This window comes from Pinus tabuliformis, chromosome Q (genome assembly GCF_031772625.1).
Source record: "Pinus tabuliformis cultivar Carrire ecotype Pingquan chromosome Q, CPIR1, whole genome shotgun sequence".
NCBI lineage: Eukaryota > Viridiplantae > Streptophyta > Pinopsida > Pinales > Pinaceae > Pinus > Pinus tabuliformis.
In genome coordinates this window covers 367,506,819-367,527,484 of record NC_142296.1, presented here as the reverse complement: position 1 = coordinate 367,527,484, position 20,666 = coordinate 367,506,819, and positions in this window count along the sequence as shown.

Here is a 20,666-nt window from a genome sequence, read left to right as displayed (position 1 = left end):
TCTTTTACAATTTCAGCATAATTAGGGATGAATCTCCTTAAAAAATTAATCTTGCCTAGAAAAGCTTGAATCTCCTTCTTATTTCTAGGTAAGGAAAATGTTTTAATGGCCGATACACGTTTGGGATCAATCACCACTCCTTCCTTTGAGATTATGTGGCCCTGCAGTTTTCCTTCTTTGATAGCAAACAAAGACTTTTTTGGATTCAGTGATATTCTGAATTTCCTACACCTGTCAAAAACCTTCCTCAAATGCTTAAGATGTTTCTAATCAGAATTAGAAAAAATAGTTATGTCATCAAGATAAATGACTACAAATTTATTTACCTGACCCACAAAAGCTATGTCCATAGCTCTCTGAAATGTTGCTCCAGCATTAGATAAACCAAAGGGAATTCTAGAGTACATAAATGTACCCCAGGGTGTAGTAAAGGTTGTCTTCTCTCTGTCTGTTGGATCAACATTTACCTGATTATAACCTGAAAAACCATGAAGCATAGAAAGTATTTGTGCTCCTGAAACTATTTGAAGTAACTGATCGATTTTGGGTAAAGGTTAGTTATCTTTTAGTGATGCTTTGTTTAAAATTCTAAAGTCCACAAATAGTCTGATTTCTCCATTCTTCTTTCTAACATGAACTAAATTAGAAACCCAAATAGAATACCTAAGATGGAGGATGATCTGGGCATCTAGCATTTTCTTAATTTCATTTTCTACATTTGGTAGAAGAGTAGGATTAATCCTCCTAAGTTTCTATTGATAAGGTTTTGCCTCTGGTTTTAGAGGAATCTTATGTTGTATCAATGAAATGTCATAAGTCTTTAGATCAGCATAAGTCCATGCAAAAACATCTTTGTAATTTTCAAGTAACTTAAGGTATTGAGTTTTGATTTCAGGATCTAGAGATGCACAAATTTTGATGTTTTTAATATCATCATTTGTTCCAATGTTAATTTCCTCTATGTCATCTGGTGAAGAAATTGACTGTGGGTTTCTGAGGACATCATTTTGATCAAACAACTTCTCTAAAGGAATTAGACCTTTGGGAATGAAATTGTTAGATAATTGAATGATATCATGATCAACAATTTTTGAATTAAAATTTGAATTATCATTTTCATTTATGTTTTCATTTGCTTCTGTTCTATCTTCATCGATTTGTAGAACTGAAAATTCATCTATAACCTGCAGAAAATATTTTATTTGTTCATCATCTTCAAATATCTGCCAGTATTTTAGATTATCTAGGATGGATGGTCTGTATTTGACTTGTATTTGATAGAGAACATTAGTCTGATAAGGAATTTTAAAGGAACTAGCAGAAACAACCAAGGAATCTGCATGAATATTCTAATCTCTTGGAATATAAGTCAAATTGAAAGCATTAAAGAAATTTTCAACTGAATCCCAAACCTCATTTCGATAAGATCTAAGCCTAGGATGTTTTGTTTGGCAAAGATTTCTAACTTGTTTAACAATGAGCTCTGAGTCAGTGAAAATGCTCAGGTTTTGAACCTTTAATCTCTTGGCTAATTGGAGTCCTAAAAGGAAAGCTTCATATTCAGCTACGTTATTTGTAACTTCAAAATCAAGTTTGCATGATTGTGTAATATTTTCTTTTTCTGGTGAGATTAAAACTACCCCAGCTCCTGCTCCATCCTTAGTACAAGAACCATCAAAGAATAGTTTCCATACATCAGTTTGATTTGGTACAAGACTTTCAACTACATCTTCAATTTTTACTTGAGTTTCATGTGTTTGGTTTGAAGAGAGTTGAAAACAACCAAAATCTTGATCAATTTCATAAATGGGATGGTTCCTTGGTTGATCTGTTTTACAAACAGTGTGCACAAACCTTACCTCTCTATATAACCTTAGTTGCTCTCCCCCATAAACAGGATGTCCATCTGAAGAGTTCCCCTTAATTTGGCACATCAAGGCCTAGAAAGGAGCATTCCAAATTTGGGAGGGATATCTGTGACAACTATATCTGAGATGATAATGGTAAGCTATCATGCCAGGGCATTTAAGATAATTGTTTTGGGAGTTTTGTGATGCCTAACCTTTTGAATAATATTAATATTAAAATAGAGGGCTAGCTGCTATTAAAATTCACACAGTGATATAGATTGTATGTTGGTGAGCAGAAAGAGGGAAATGCTATGATTTTTACAATAATCAAATTGAACATCAAGCAATCATAAGTAGGAAAACCTTTAAACCATGTTCAGAAGGTTTAACATAATATACTTAAGTTTACAAAAGATGTTGATGATTTTTAATTAAGAGGGAATTAATTAAATAGATAGTTGATATAATTCATTCTCTTTATAGATGATCACTTGAGAAGCTTATAGAAATAGATTGAAACTCAATTATTCCTACCTAGTTATCTCTTTAAAACATAAGAGTATGAAGAAAAACAATGTGAATATAACTGGAAAAACTTCCAAGAAAAACGAAATTGTATGAACCAGAATTTAGAATCCTGAGATTTGTATTAATGTTTCAGAAAAGTCAAGTACATTTAATGTCTAGAAATGCTTCTTCAAGGGTGCAACCCTTAATAACTCGTAAAAGAGAGTTATTTATACAATAATGGAACTAAGAAAATATCTCCAATTGTTTTATAAAAATAGATGATTACAAAATCAGAAATAGAAACTGCTAGTTGATGTGGCACTATTTTGTTGTTGAGCTATTGATGATTGTTGGTGGAAATATTGAACACTGTTGAAGCTATGCTGGCTGTTATTTTAAAAGCTAAATACTATAGATCACCCTTCAATCAAGTAAATCTATCAATTCTTCCTAGCATTTCTTTTCTGGGATAGATATCTTAATTACTCTTCTATAAATGTCATCCATCTCTGTATATTTAGTAAAAGTGGGTTTTACTAAAAATATGTGTCTGATTTCATTCAAAATAAAGAAAGTATCCCTGAGTGTATTTACTTTAAGTGTTGGTGTTGCTAAACCTCTTATGTTTGAAACTAAAACTACATGTTTTCCCACCGCTGTCAGCTTCTAAACATAATCCTCAATTGATATCAGTTTGTCATTAATCACAAGCATGGAGGGTAAACCCTTGCTGGTCAAGGGTTCTATCCTGTTGAAAAACTATTGAACTATGGTATTGACATTGCTGAACTTTTCCTGCAGCTGAAGGATGAGGTTTTTCTTGGTGATGATCTTCTTTACCTCCAATATAGTTGTTGTTCTGTCACTTATGTCTAATTCCACAAGCTCATAGCTGTCTTTTGAATTCAGGAACTTGATGATATCAGAAGCAATTTCTGGTATGTCTTCAAGCTGCTTAGTAATAGTTTCAACTACTTCCTATCTCCAAGAGATCCTTTTGATCAAACACTATCTTGATATAGGGCCAAATATCCTTGATTGATTCTATAATTTCTTCCCACATAATTTCCTTTTCTAAACCCAATTTGTTTCCAATGAAATATTCCTTGAGTTCCCTTTGTAGTACTTCAATCTGACCTTTGACTATGTTCAAGTTAGATACATGTGAACTATCTTCTACTGACTTCAGAAGCTGTAACTCCTTGATTTCATCCTTCAGTTTCTTAATTTCTACTGTTTGGATAGACAAGTTCTGAATAGCTTCAGCAAGTTGTTCAACTCCTTCTGCTGTACCTGTAGTCGACGTTGTAGCTAAATTTGAAACTTTGGTGGTGGGAATTGCTGTAAGGGGGACTATATCCATTGGAGTTTGAGCCTTTTTAACAACTTCCTCTTTTTCCTTGACCAGTTTCTCCATCTACTCCTCCATTTGTTTTATCTGCAAATTTTGCTCTATGATGAGCTTCATCATGTCAGACTTCTGATTTTTTGTTTCTTCAATTTCTTTAGCCATTGGGTCTTCAAAGGCTAGCAATTTGAGTTGCTTCTTTAATGCTACAACTTCAGCATTCTTCTTCTTAATAAGCTCTTCTGCAACATTTATGTTGGAGGGATCATATCCCATCTTCAACACTAGATTTTCCAAGGATTGAATCTTGGTGTCCTTTTCTAATGAGGAGACTTTCTCCAACTTAAGTTGTGACTGAGTGTTGGCCAAGGTAACCTGCATTTTTGACAAACTCATGGCATTGTTAGTCAAGGTGAAAGAACTCATTTTCCCAGTTTGTTTGTGCATCTCAATTTGATCAATTGCATGCACATCCTTCACATTGAACTCAAAAGAAGTCTACTTGAAAAATTGCTCATATATTGCTTCAGCTAGGAACTCACTGAAATCATAAATAACAGTGGGTTTAAAATCAACAGAAAAGATGGACGATAAACCAAGGATGGATTAAGTAACATTTTGATCAGAGTTTTAACCAAGAAAATAAGACAAAATAGAGGTGATTTTCTTGGTTTTATCAGGGAAGATGGATGAATCATAAGGAGGGTTTCTTTTAGGCAGAGGGCTATCAACAGCTAGAAAAAGTTCAAGGGTCTAGGATCTTTTAGTAAAGTCTAGTTTTTGATAGGATTCTATCATGTTCTCATGGGAAAAAGGATGAATTGGTGTAGTAGAAGTGACTTGCAACATTTTCTCAATGGAATTGAAATTAATCAAACAAAGGATTTTTCATGTGGGTGAAATAATTGCTCTCTGACTAGGATAATAAGATTCATGGCATTTCCTCACAAAATCAGGTGCTCTATGTATCTGCGGGAAAATATAGTGATGGATTTGGGAGTCCCAGAGACCTATCTCATCTGTCTGATCAATTAGTTGTTCTTCCATCCAGCAATAGATTTCATATAAATCAAATTGAGAAGAAGTCTCAATGATTTTACAATCGCTGTCAACCAGTGGGGTATGATGGAAGTTGACCTGTGGATGAATCAGGGGATTTGGGACTTTTGCAATTTATTTTCCCTTAGGAGGCATTTTGTCAAATGAATTGCAAACTAAGAATGATGGAAATAGGCCTAAAGCAGAGTGATCATAGTCAAAACAGTATAACTGTAAAAGAAGCAAGTGGACCTGGATGTCAGTTTCCTGAACAGGAAAAATAATTGCTTAATGTCGGACAGTGGTTGAGTTGTAGGGAAGAAACCTTCAATGATCAGTTTGGTTATAGAAATGGACTGTGTAACCATTTTCGTGAATTAATAGGGTTTATAATGGAAAAATTGGAGTGGGGGTGGCAATGAACGGTTAAATTTTGCATTAATTATCCAACGAGATCAATTAACGGGTTTTTGAATCATAAATTAGTGGGAGAAACATTGAATAGATAACGGCTAGGCGACAGTTGATTGGACGGTAGACATGAGATGGAGTGTGATGTGGAGTAGCGGTAAATGATCGCTTATATACCTCATTCCGGACTAAGGTGAGGCGGTAAGTAGTTTCAAGATTTTAAGTCCTGAAACACTAAAACATGGAAAAGGCTGTTTATGATGGCAGTTTTGGAAACTGCCCATTTTGGACCCCCCCGGCCGATAAAGTTTGGACGGTGAATGAGGGCCGAGGAGGGACGTGGGCCATCAAATCTTGTGTGGGTATGCGAGATGAAAGGTAAGGTGGGGGGTGTTTAACACGTGAGGCAGAAGTGATGGTGGGGTCACGACTTTGAGGGCAGATGTGACAGTTGCGGGTCATGGTGAATAAATGAATAAATGGAGACATTTATGAGATAACATAGATGCTTTTAAAACTTACAGTTAATTAAAACCCATTATTGAATGTATAGCTTTGCAATGTTATAACTTAGGATAAAATAAATTTGATACTCCAATTACATTTCACATGTCTACCTACCCTTTTACTCCTAACATTTTCATTTATCTATCTGAGTACATTTAAGCTAGCAACTCAATATTTCCATTTTATGACTAATCTACCTCTATCCCTTATTTCCTCCATTAGCTCAGATTAATCTGTTGAGCCATTTTTTTTCTACCTATTTACAATCAAATTTAAATCAAATCCAACATAACTACACTGTATAATTGGATCAAATAAACTAGTGTGGCATCTAAACAAACTGCACACAACTATTATTTGCAAAAATGAACCAGACTAAGAGTAATGGCATTTAGATTTGCAACACTTTCAAAGTTTATTGTTTTTTGCTTTTGTTTCTAACCTAAAATTTTGTTTATTCCTTCATTTTTTAGGGCATCTATTTTAACATTTTATTTGATATGGACTTGTTTATTAAAAATCCCTAACATATTTTAAATCAATATTCTTTTTGTCCATATCCTGACTTAATATTTTTTGCAATATATTTTCATTTTTTGACTAATTGATTCTAACTTACCAAAACCCTACAAATGCTACAACAGAAAAATAAAATAAAATAAAAAATGGCAAAGGTTGATAGTCATAAACATATCAAAAATCAAATTGATGAATGATATACACATATTACGACCTTTTTCCTTGAATTTTATATTAAAACAAAAAATATTGTATTCTAGTTAATACCTTTATAGCATTCAATGTAAATATTTTCACTGGAGCAAAAAATGTCTATCTAATATTTGGTTACCACATCAATTAATAATTATATTTAATTATAACAATCCTCTATAATTATGTTTCATATTGCATATATATTTGCTAGTTAAAAAACATAAAATATTAAATTTCACTTATACCATTTTAAACTATAAATAAGATATATGTCACGTCACGGATTTCAATGGGGAGACATACCATACCACATTTGTTCATATTGGGGGATATTTATTGAGGAAAAAATGACATAATATATTGGGGGATATATAGGGGGTAAAGGGTTTGTATATTGGCAGGTATAAAAAATGGAGCTCAAATAAATGAAAAATATAAAGGGGTATAAAAAATGTTAATGAAAAAAATGGATACCTACAATATCTAGTGAAATTAGGGTTCTTTAAATTGGGAAGATGTATTAGGTTCAGATTGATAGGGGTTAAATAATGTGATTTTTTTTATGAAAATTCATGGACGATGTTGTCACTCACTGCATTGTGGGTTTCATTTGGTCAAGGTTGCCCAAGAGCAGTGAAGTTTGGAGCCACTTTCCCAGACCATAGAAGATCTCAGAGCTTGATCAGACCCCTCCAGTTCCTAGTGCTCAGAAAGAGCTTTCCAATGGTATATAGAAGTCCAAAAAAGGACTCCTGGATCAGAAGTTAGAGTATGTTGAAGATTGCCTTGGAAAGCCTTGAAAACCTAGAAAATGGATAAGTATGAGGGAAATCCTGCATCTTGCAAATCGGTTGTCACAGCAGTCCTGCAGTCACAGAAAACTCCAAAACTTGTGGGGGCTGATCTTGTGATATATTGTGAATAGTCGGGGAAGGTCGAAAAAGGTTAACAAAGGAAAGCATGAAAAAAACAAGGCAGGCGACCCCCTCTCTCTCTCCTCCACGTGGTGGAATCTCGAACTCCCACAATTTCGCATTCCACATCCCAGCGACCCCGTAGTCCCGCATCTCGGCATATTGGTGGATCAACGGGTTCTAAACTTAAAAGACCTTGTGGGGGTGATTTTGTGGTATAATGTAACATCGTCGGGGGAGGCAGAAAAAGTTTACAAAGGGAACGCATAACAAAACAAGAGCGAGCCACCCCCTTCTCTCTCCTCCACGTGGCGCAACCCTGCAGTCCCACAACCATGCATCTGGGCGACCTCGCAGTCCCACATTCATAATAAACTCCAAAGACCATGCAGGGGCTGATTTGCAATATAGTGTTGCATTGCCAGGGAAGGGCTGAAAATAGTTAACAAAGGAAAACATGGAAAAACAAAGGACGAGACACCCCCCTTCTCTCTCCTCCACGTGGTGCAATCCTGCACTCCCGCCATCCTGCATCCTTCAATATCGGCGGATTGATGGGGTTTTCATTCTAAGACCATGCGGGGGCTGATTTTGTGGTATAGTGTAAAAGTTCCAAGAAAGGCTGAAATTCATTAACAAAGGAAATGCCTACCAAACCAAGGCGGATGACCCCCTTTCTCTCTCCTCCACATGGTAGTACGGAGGGTGACGTGGCCATACATGAGACACGTGTCACTCAGTTTCAGCATTTTCAAGGGTGCCGGGGTGACACATGGCAGTGATGACATCACCCCGCAGATCGACGATCACAACTGTTAAGGGGAAAAGCTAAAGGTAAAAGGCCATCAAGCGCCAGGATGTGGGATTCCAAGTAACAAAGGGAAAAGGCCCCCCTCGGATGCGATAAGTTATTACGGCATGATCTATAAGGATCTTGTGTCCAGACTGTCGGCCCATGCTAAGGAAAAAGGTAAAGGGTCCCCCTCTCCTGTAGTGCGATTGTGATGTCTTAGGTGGGCCTGATCCCACAGATCGGCGATCGCAAGTGTTTGGGGAAGAAGCTTAAGGCAAAAGCATGGTAAAGCGTTGATATGTGGGATTTTATGATACAAAGGAAAAATATCCCAGACACGGGTCTGAAGGCCTTAGCACCTGAGGGCTAAGCCCCTGGTTCCAGCCCTGAGTCATATGAGGAAATCCACACGAGGGGCTATAATAAAGGGGGCTAAGGGGAAAAATAAAAAATGCCTGTTTCACCTATTTTAGAGGAAAAAAGCCCGTGCCTACGAGACTGTGATGTTACACTGGAATGCATATCACCCACTACATAAAGGCACCAATAGTGCAGTACAGAGGTTTAATGGGCAGATGGGTTGATAGCTAGAAGACTTAAATGGAGCATGGCGCAACATTGGAGCAATACACGGGACTCAGGAAGATTAATGGCTCAGCATGGAGCCCCATCCCTCTATACAACAAAAGACCTCCAAGATGGGCACTTACAATTGACCAGAGATACTTTTACTGTAATGTATGTTCTAGCTCCCCTCTCCATATAAATAGGGGAAAGTAAGACTTAGAAAAGGTTCAGAGATTCTATAGAAAAGACTACATACTATTTTCAAACTATTTTTCTTTGTAACACAAATCTTTTCAGAATATCAAGGAAACAATGGTGATTCCCCCTTCAAGAATTATAGTAAGTGTTCCCTCTGTTAAATCTCATTTTATGTTCATCTTTCCTCTATGTATTCATGCAAATTATAGCTGCTAGAAATGTTTCAAGCTTCCTCATAGATTTATTTGTATTGATATGTGAATGCAAGTGCCTATAATTATATCACAGATTCACTTGTCTCAATACTGTAGATGCATATACCTGTGTGGGTTATTGAAATCATCTCTTTAAATATGCAGCACATGAATCATAGCATTCTTCCCCTCCTTCACCCATTATTTCTGCTTGTAACTCAAATAAGTATAGAAATCCTTAATGCCTCAAGCTCTATGTGTTAAGTGTAGAATGCTTGAAGCCTTATGCTCTATGTGATGAGTTTCTCTTTCTCTTTGTCCTCTCTCATATGCTCTACAAAATCTTATTAAGCTATAAGCCCTTGAATTACTCAGCCTCCGCTATTTTCATGCATATTTTTGAGATCTGATGTTGTGAGGAAGTACCAAAAATCCATGTTTTAATTCTTTGGATAAATGAACCAGCACATTTCCTATATATATATATATATGTATGTATGTATGTATGTATGTATGTATGTATGTATGTATGTATGTATGTATTTATAGAACATAATTGATGTCTCTAATTTCCTGTAAATCATTTGAGACACACCAATTTAGATGTGCCCAGGCACTAGTCTTGTAAGCAATCCAAGGTTGTCTCTAGGAGCTACAACAGACGACAGATATCCAATCATTTTTTTATAGATTTTTGTGCATAATTTCAAGAAAATAAATGAAAATATGAGATCCTCTCTAAAAACCACTCAATTTATAAAGACAAATCTGTCAAATCAGAGTTTAGATGAGGGAGATATCGTTGATTTAAAATCAACTCTTTTTTTTTTCAGAAATGTTTGTGATGGTCGGATAGTCTTAGCACGAATATGAGTTTTCAGAGTCCCCAAATCATGATTCCAATATCACAAGAAGATGTTGAATGGTCGTTCCATTTCTGAAAATAGGTTATAATAAGTATTCTGAGCTATATTGACCAAGTTGTTCCCATTTTAAATTTTCTCCCAAAGTAAATGATTTTCTTTAAATCTCTCACTCTATTTTATGTGTTCTAGAAGGCTATTTTTTACAGTAAAAGACGATGGTCCTACTATTGAAGAATACCTAACATATAATAAGTCACAATGCCCAAGAATTCCTTTGGAATAAGGGGTCTCATGTTGGAAAAAATGACACTAAGAGCCATAAAGACTTACTTTCTACCAATCTTTCTATTTTACAAGTTCAGAGATGTATTTAGAAAGAGAATATCATTGTGTCTATCAATCCTAATTGCCAACATATTTTTATCAATGTTAAATTGGCTAAAAAATTGTAAGTTCCACCAAAACATATTGAAAACACACAAGTTGATAATGAGGGTGTTCAAATCTATAAAGATTTGAGGATTTCTATGGATAAGTATGTGTTGCATTATGATTTTTATGCTTCAGATATGGATGATGTGGATGTTGTTTTAGGATACCCTTGGATGGAATCCATTGGTACGATCAATATTAATGTACAAAATAAATTCTTGAAGCTTTGGTATAAAAATAGGAAGATTACATTGCAGAATATTTCCATCACTAAATAGGTAGAGTCCAAGGAGGCCCAAGCAGAAAACTCTACAAGTAATGACACATCAGATGAGGAGTTTTTGGTGGAAGTAATAATGGATGACACGAAACAAGAGCAGGTACCACAAAATGAACCCAATACCACTCAGGCTCCATCAAGTGGGGAATTGAAGAAAGCTACACCATTAATTAAAGCTTCAACATATCACTACCTGCACCACCCAACGAGACAACAACCAGCAAGGTGGCAAAGAATTAGCAACACGAGCAACAACCCCTGGAAGACACATAGAGAGGTGCAACAATCCACCCACAACACATCAACACAGAGGAACTGTTATCTCAAAATCAGGCCCTGGAAGGCTGCAGACAAGGAAGACTTCAAGTAACTATTTCAACCTACTTTAGGCTGAGGCTTAGCCTCCTCAACCTGAGAGGGCTCTCTCTTAAAGGATTAATGATTTTGATTAAAGCTAAGATGGCTAACTCTTATAGAACAACTGTGAAAAATATGAATGCTGGAAAAACATTAAGCATCTATCCATTGGGCTTATGGAGTCAACAACACCTCAATATAACAGTGAACTCAACCTTACATAGAAGTCAGGGCACTCAGCATTTAGACATTCAGAACATAACTCATATAGGACCACAGTTTATAAATGCATACAGGAAATCAGAGCACATTCAGTGAGTTCTGAGTGATTATACATCTATACCACTGTAAAAATTATGGAAAGAACAAGATCACATATTCTGAACAATAGAAATCCCTCATGAATCCTGAGAAGTAAAGTTAGAATTATATTACTGAAATGAGTCTTTACATAAGCCAAATACAAGCTGTATCATAAAATTTTCCAACCCTCATTACATTGCTGTTTTAGCTATATATAGAACTCTTATTCTAATTGATCGAGATTCCTCCTCCAGCATGAGGGGAATTCGAAAACTACTTCTAATGACACCTATTAACCCTTTAACTAACTAATAAATACAACAAGGTGCTGACTGGAGTTTTTTTAGAGATCTGAATCAACTATGACTCTAACTCCATATTACATGTATGATGGCTTTAATTACAATGATCCTCGTTCTTTGACATCTGCTCCCCTTTAGTTTGGCTGTAATGGATGTTCAAAGCTACATGTTTGATCTTTAATGACACATCCTTTCCAATACCCTGAAACATATGAAACTGTCCCTGTGTATCGGTCTTTAGTCTGCCTTAACATGTCCGGATCCAACGAAGTATATCCTTTATCTTTTAATCACCCCAAAATGGAGCAAACTGCCACGTCTTTGATTTTTTGTCCACCGTTTGCATACGTGAAAGCCAAAATTTTTGCAAACTGTAACTGTTTCACATATCCTAAAGTGTGATAAATATGAAATATGCTTCCTTTATGACAAAAATCTAAAGTTGGATTCGAACGCATATTACCTCCACGTGTCTTGACCTGGTTAACTATTGGATAGCTTCAGATGATGTCTTGTATGCCTTTTAGATGTTTCCCTTTCAAAATTCCCGCTTATAATTCAAAACTGCTTGATTTGCGTTAAAATCATCACCTACAGCAGTTTCGTAGCGCGCTACGAAACTGCTGAGTTATTTAAAACAGCTTGCTTTTAACCCGAGACCTTTATTAGCCGAGTACTTGATTGCCAAAAACTTCTTTAGACTTTCCACATGTCGAATAGGGATTTATATTTCCTCAGGAAGATAAAATCAAGCGAATTTGTCAAAATTTTAAAACAAAATCTTACTTGACATGAAAACTCATTTAGCAGGTAGTTGACTTAGCTGTGCCTTCAGATCTTCAATTTGTTTCTTCATAGCCTTATTCCCAGCTCTCAGTTGCATATTGATCCTTCTGATGTACTTGGCTTCTTTGATTGCTGGTACTGTCCATGTGTGAAATTGTGAATGGCTATCAACCACTGAATTCAACTGGGCTTCTAGGGTTTCATTCCCTTTCCATAAAGCTTTATAATACTTTGCATGTATGATTGCATGTTTTCTAGCGGCTTTCTTCAATTTGGCAATCTCATATTTAGCTGATTCTAATTGGCTCTTTATGGCTGCTATATTATCTCCTTGAGATGTGATGACTGTTTTGTTTGCATTTTTCTATGTCTCTTCCCCTGTTTCCTCTGTTCTTGGCAGTGCTTCCTGTACTTGCTGGAATCTCCTTGTCATAGGTCTTCTAGGTTTAAAAACGAATTCTTCAGCTGGCACATCAAATTTAAGCCTTTATTGAGGCCTTGGATTTCTTGGTGCTTTCTTGTTCTGACTGCATCAATTCGATTTGAACTGGTAGAGACTGCTCGAAATCAATAGCCTGTAATAAATCATTTAAACTTGCCTTGGACACTGGACTTTCTTCAACTGCTATAGCTTTACCTTTTTCCTTATTTATCTGACTTCTTGTTCTTACCCTTGAGACTACTTCAGATGTGTTTGTTTCAGGTACAGTCTTTTTACCTTGAGCTTTTTCCTTAGTTGATTGCTGAGGTTGATCTTGGATGACGAGTGGCTTCACTTGTTTTCTTACTTGTGACCTTGGAACTCTTTTAGCTCTTACTTCTGTTTGGAGCTCAGCTATTGTAGCATCTCTAACAGGTTGAGGAGTGAGGCCAGTCTGGCTTTTGAAGCCAGCCATAAAAATAAATGAATTCCAATCTCTGTCTACCTTTTGGAGCCCATCTAAAACCAGTAGTTTAATTAAACCATGATGAAACAAAGAGGTTTCACAATCCTCTTTCCTCAGCTATACCTTATCACACATCTTGCTCAAACTACGGAACAGATAAAAAGGTAAGTCTATGGAGACCTTCCTGGTGAAGTGCAAAAGGAGTTTGAAATGGTAAGAATAAACCTTGTTATACCTTCCTTCACAAGTCAGATATTTCTGTATGCAGGTGAGTAAGTGAGCATAATGTTCTTTGACATAATTCCTGGGCACTGCCTTACTTAAATCCTCATTTACATAATCATCCTTCAAGAACTCCTTGCAAGGATTCATGTCAAATTTGAAAATTTTAAACCATTCCTCTTTTCCTCGTGGGATCTCTGTTACAGTAGATATCACTTCTGGCGAAACCTGCAATTCTAACATGGCTACCTTTGAATTCAAACCTGTGAAGTTAAGTGCAAATTCCTTAGTTACCTGTGCGTGTCCTCCTTGTAACTTTTTGCAAAACTTCCAGCACCCGGCATTTTTAAATGCTTTCTTCACCTCTTCATTTCTCAACGTTATATCCAGGCCTTCAGGTTCAGTCCTTAGAGGTTTACCGGATCTGTGCTCTTTTTTCTCCATTGATTCTTTCAGATCTTCACAAACAATGACTACCAGCTTCCGGTTGGAATTGTGATTTGGCTTCTATTTGAATTCAGCCTCGCTTGATTATCAGCCTCGCTTGAATTTTGAATTTTTCCGTTTAAAACCTTTCAAGATGTAACCTTGCATATTTTTCACTCATGCAAGACTTACGGCCATCATTAAGGTTTATGCACGGTTGTCTTTCTTGGGAATGATAATTCGTGCATATCAACAGATCTAATGGTGGTGATAATGGCAATGAGTGGTGAAACGTGATAAGAGGGATACATGAGCTGACATGAGAAGACATGGCCTATGACTCACTTAACAGACTTGACATTTCGGGAAAGGTTCGCTGCGGAAGTACGAATCCATGATTTCGCAGCGCTGTCAGTTTAAAATTTTAATGATGCGCTGCAAAACTGCCTAATCATGATACGCTGCGAAACTGCCTAACTATGATTGCGCTGCGAAACTGCCTAATTGGCATTGCGCTGCGAAATTACAACAAGACACGGTGACTGACATAAGATAACCGATGGCTATAGAACAATGGTAGATGGAGGGGAACCAAGGGGAGCTGAGAATAACTTGACTCAAAAAACTCATCAAAACTCCAGACTCTAAGGAAAAAATTAAAACCAAATTAAACTAACACTGACCTTCATCATCGGGCTAGGATGGAAAGTTGCATGTATCAATTTTAGTTCTAAGTGATAACAGGAACCACAAGAACCAACTTCCATCTCAAGCGAGCAAGGGATTGGCTAGATCAAGTGTTCACCTTTCTCTTGGATGGGTAGATGCATGTGCATGGTACCAATGGACTACTCTTTTGAGTAGATCTTATTATTTGTGTTATTCTCATGTTTCTGGGATGAAACATGCTTAAGGGGGGGTGAATGTAGTATACCTGGGGGGATAATATGGGGTACAAAGGGAGATACCTAAAGAAATAATATGATGTAATAATGTAAGGATGATAAATAAATGGACCATAGTTAATAAATAAAGTGGCTAACCCGCATAATGCAAGGGACCACAAGTAGTTAGGAAATAATGTAATAAGCCCATTGTATTGGATATATGGTATTGACATACCCATGGTTTTGTATGTATGAAGCCTATATAGAGGCTAGAGACTCTCCATTGAGAGAAGTCAAGTATTGTTATATTGACAAACATATGGCTTTTGGAGTATTCTCCTTCCTTAAGGAGTGATTGTATGGCATTACCCTACCTCAAGGGTTTGATTAATAAAGAGAAACATTTCTATCTTATTTGTGTATTAGATCTTGGATTTATTTTATCAGAGAATTTATTATATTTGTAGATTAGATCTATACAAGGGGGGATAATATGCGGTACAGAGGGAGGTACCCAAAGAAATAATATGATGTAATAATGTAAGGATGATAAATAAATGGTCCATATTTAATAAATAAAGTGGTTACCCACATAATGCAAGTCACTTGATCACTCATTCTAGATCCTTTTTCCCCATGTAGGTTTACCAAATCACACCAACCATTAAGAATGGTGTTTCAGCATTTCATATCCATAGGAAACTGATTTTTCCTAAGGTTAAGCAATCTCTTTGCTTCTTCCACATGTTTACATGTATATAGAGCACATATAAGAATTTGGAAAGTAGGAGCATTGTACTTCAAAATAAATTATTCTCGCTTGTCAAATGTCTCAATTGCTCTTTCCACCATGTGAGCAGTTGAATATTTTCTTATTAGTATGGTGAAGGTTTCATTTTTTACCAAAGATAGACCACTTCCCCAATTTTGCATTTCCTTCAGTAGTTACCACATTATCTTAAATTATTGGGCATTGCCTACAATATTTAGGAATGCATCATAAGTCTCTACATTGTTGTTGTAGCCAAGATGTTGAGAGGTCCAAACAAAGAAAAGAAGAATAATCTTCCAATTACTTTTATTTTTAGAAAGTACTTGTATCACCAAATACATATAGATAGTTATGCCAAAAAATGGTTTAGAGCCTTTACAAAGTCCTTGCAAGTTGGATTAAGTCTTTGAATGAAAAGTGCATCATTTCCTTATGGAAAATCATAAGTTGAACTATTTCTAAGTTCATCATGGTCTTAATCAAGTGGACTTGCATCCATCCTTCGCTCTTCACCACTTTTTCCATCTTTTCCTCTTCATATCCAACCCAAAGTTGTGCAAGATCATAATCTCCTTGTAGGGCGCTTAGAGCACCGAAATTCATATGAGCTTGTAAAGACTTCCTGTGAGATGATGGACTTGGCCATAAGACATATTGTCATTCAAAATTTGATTTACAACTGCCTCGTTTGAAAAACAAACCTTCTTTCCACATAAAAACAATGTAATGATTGAGCCATACTAGTCAAAATTAGTTTATCTCTTGAAATTTGTTCCTATACGAATAAAGCCCAGATCTGAAGCCAAAGATGTAGGTCTGTCTTTTGAAGGAGTAACATATGAACAAGAAAACTCTCACTTCCTAGGATTTAAATGGACAAACCCCCCTAAATAAAAATCTTCTTAGCATTTTTCTTAGACAATGTAATCATTAACTTCATCTAGTAGCTTTGAACTTCATGGAATCCATGAAATAGACTTTTTGTATTTATTTCCCCCCCATTGCATAAACCTCTATTTCATAGATTCAAAGTTTAACCAAATATTCTTTATTTTTTCGCCAAAGAAGAATTTTCCTATAGTGCCCATTTGCATATATTTTGAACACACAATATTTTCATTGTAATGTAAACATCTCATTGGCAAGTAGATATCTTAAAGTTATTGAAAGATAATAAGGATATGTTTGATTAATTTGTTGGTGCAGACTCAGATGAAAGTAACTTAACACTAGGTTCAGATGAATAGAACCCATCATCATTTCATGATTCAGTATGTGGAACCACTGCTTCATCGTCATGTATTTCTCATTTTTTGTGTAGAAGGTCATCAAAAGTATGAAACCTAGGTACTCATTGGATGAGGAATTAATTTTTTCATCTAATGAGTGAGCATGCTTGAAATTTGAGTAAAATTGTAGGGAGATAAGTTGAAAAAATATTTTTTTCTTTTTTTCTCTAAAATTTGATGGTGTAATCTAATTTTAATTTATTATTTCCACTATTATTATATAATATTCTTAGGAGGCCCATTTTAGACCTCAAAATTTCTCTAATGGGAAGTGAAAATGTCCACTCAAACTTAAATTTTTTGGATGGTTGATTTGGAGAAATATGATCCTAACATGGGATAACCTATGTAGGCAGGAGTTCAATGGTGTGGGTATATGCGTCATGTGTGTGTTGAAAAACGAGGATGTGGAGCACCTTCTTTTAAAATTCCATATCGTTATTTCCATCCAGACTAGAGTTCTAGATATATTAAAGTTAATTGTGAGCTAGAATAGCTCCTAATTGGATGATTGTCTTCGAGACTGATTCATGGGATATAAGGTGTGATGCATTCTTCCATTCTATATATTTTGGGTAATATAGCGTAGTAGGAATGCTAGAATTTTTTAGGAGGCCCCCATGGACATCTATCAGACGTGCATTCTGATTGCAACATATTTCAGTAAGATCGGTCCTATGGTGGATAGGGGGATGATAGACATATACATCACAAACATATTTGGGACAAGTTCCCTATGGGATTTCTTGACAGGGTGACTTACAATGCAAGTTGTGTGAGTGGAGCATATATTGTCATAAAGTCGGGTACTTACTATCACTTTTCCTAGAACAATGGGGAGGGCACAAATACACATACAAGGATAATTGCACTATAGAGGGTACTCTTTTGTGCTAAGTGGCTCCACATCGAGTCTATAATGGAATTTGAAGACTCAAAAGTGGTTATGGACTGGGTACACATGTAATCTTCTTTTGCACCACATAAGCTCTTAAAATTGATGAAGAGAATCAAAGTGATCATGGGACAGGTCAATGATTTAACTTTTGCACATATATATAGGGGGCATAATACAGAAGTTAATGCATTATCAAAAAAATGCCTCAACAAACCACCTTGGGAGATTTTTTACTACGCCTTTTGCAATGATACATTACACATCTTGGGGCATTTCAACTTACCATAGCCCCTTTGGTATACTTATGATCAACTACAATATCATTTTGTATTTTTTTATTTTATTTTTTTATTTTTTTTTATGGTTGATGCATATTATGTATATCTGGATAGGGTTCATATCGGGACAAATGTTTTTTTTATCTTTACAATGTTTTTTTTTACAATATCTAGATCAGTTTTATGCCTTGACTATATAGTTGGATGTGATATCTATATTAGGAGGATTGACTAGTAGAACTGATATAAAGAATATAAATGACTCAATATATATACACAATGTAAACACCATTTTAAATATTAACAATCATGTCAAAGATTTAGAATTAAAAAAAAATGACACTTAAAATCTCTTAAAATCGTAGAACTTCTTCTACAAATGTCTAAATCCTTAAACATGTAGTGGCATCTATATATTAAGTTTTTTTCCCCAAGGAAAAATTGTATTTCTATTCAAAAGAACAAAATTACATTTTGTAGATGCTAATAAGCATTCAAGCATATCAGCCTTACCTGGTATCCAAAAAGGAAACTCAAATAAAAAAAGCTATACTATGCTTTTCTACCCTTCTTTTTCTCCACTTTTCGCTAACCACCAAAGTTGGGAGTGGAAGATACAATGGCTATTTTATTGGCTTCTTTTTCAGGTATAGCCACTCAATCTGCTACTAGTGAGTTGTAGATGTGGTTACTTTGGATGAATTTGGAACCACCAAAATTGCCTACTCCCTCCTCTTTTCTATAATTTCTTGGGAATTCTGATCAACAATATTTGTTGTAGTCTTTGGGGATTCTTCTTCCTCTTCTTCTTCATCCAGTGGATCTGAGAACTATCGTCCCTTTGGTTTTTGGGCTTGTTTTTTTCTTTTCTTTTGGGGTATTTCTTTGCTTGAGGACACGAGTTTTGAAGATGTCTGGTTTGAAGACAAATATGACATCTAAAATACATGATTTCAAATTCAAGAGATTCAAACCACTATAAATTATTATAAATCAAAGTAATGCGATCATGTAAACCTTAACTGAGGTACACCTCTACACAAATCCTGGAAAAGGTAAAAATTCCTTTTGAGACTCTATCCACATCCACCTTTAAGAACTTTCCTAAAGAATTGTTCATTCCTTCTAACACTTTGTGATGTCGAATATGTAAGGGAAGATTATGTAACCTGACCCACACCGACATTTTGGATACCACCATGGTGTTTTCATCGAAGCCTGGAAACCATGGGTTCATAAAAAGACTTGCACTACCTTAGAACCATGGTCCTCTTTTAAAATATAATCTAAATATATTGTTGTACTACTTTTGACAATAAAAAATCCCCTAGAGCATAGCTGAATATCACAATTTAATATCCAATTGGAAAAGATCCATGGATGTAAATCCTCCTTCTTGGGCCAGAAACCATTAAATATGCATATGATTGCTTTGGAATGAAATTCAGAGCACAACTCATTTACCTCTTGCAGATTTACTGACAAAGCTGGCACTTGATTAATATGTTCCACAATATAGGGACTAGACATATTAGGGAGGTGATAATTTTTTTTTGTGTTTCAACCTTTCCTTTTATCACATCCTTGAAGGAGACAGGACCTTTGGGGATACTGGATCTAGGACATCCTCCACATAACCTCAAATTTAATATGATAGACGAGTCACATTGAATGCCATAATCTTGCAACTTTGATTCATCCTGCATTGATTTCCCTGCATAAATCTGACTTTGAAGATTTTCTATAATCCCCGACATATCTTGAATATTTTTCTTTAGGTCTTTCACAATATCCCAAACCCAAATCTTTTTCTCTAGGTCCTTCACCATATTTCCCATCAAGGGATTTAACAAAAAAATGAAAAAAAAAACTTGTTGCTAGATCTAGGATTTGGTTGTTTATGTCTCCTCCTATAGCGTTAGATCTAGGTACAATAAAGTTGAAAGGATCCTTAGATCCATCCAAGTGGCTATTGGAGTTTCGTCGAAGCCAAGACATGGGTCTGTGTCCATCCCCAGACTACAGATCCTGTTAGCCCATGAACTCAAAATATGGATTGTGATATAAGAAGCCGCATCCATGACTTTTGACACCATTCATAAACTCGACATCAAAGATCCAGGAGAGACTTCAAAAACAAGGACAATGCATCATGACCCAAAACCCTAGAATTCACATGAATAAGAGATAGATATAACCAAAAAGAGGCCTTTGCGCCTACAATCACTCTAAAAAAGCTAGATCCAAAGTTTGAAAATGATATTAACCTGTTGAAGGTGTTGGACCCGCCAACATGTTAGGGGATCTCACCAGTAAGAAGTCCCAATTAGACCTCAGACTGTTTGGTGTAGGAGTCCCATCAGTGGGTCGCATGGTAATGCCTTGACTACAGTTTCGCAAAGAGGAAAGTAAGATTTCCTTGTTGGTAGCAAGGGTGTGACATATGCGGTAAGTCAAGGAAGGTGCATGAGAGGTTCTAACACACAGAGGGTGAGGTGAGTGTGCCCCTTGGAAACCTGTGATAGCACGATGTTAAGAATGGAACACACGAGCAAAGATGCATCACAACATGGAAGGAAAGTTAGCTAGCAATCCAAAGTGATGGTTAAACCAACAACACATTTCAGAAAGATTCAT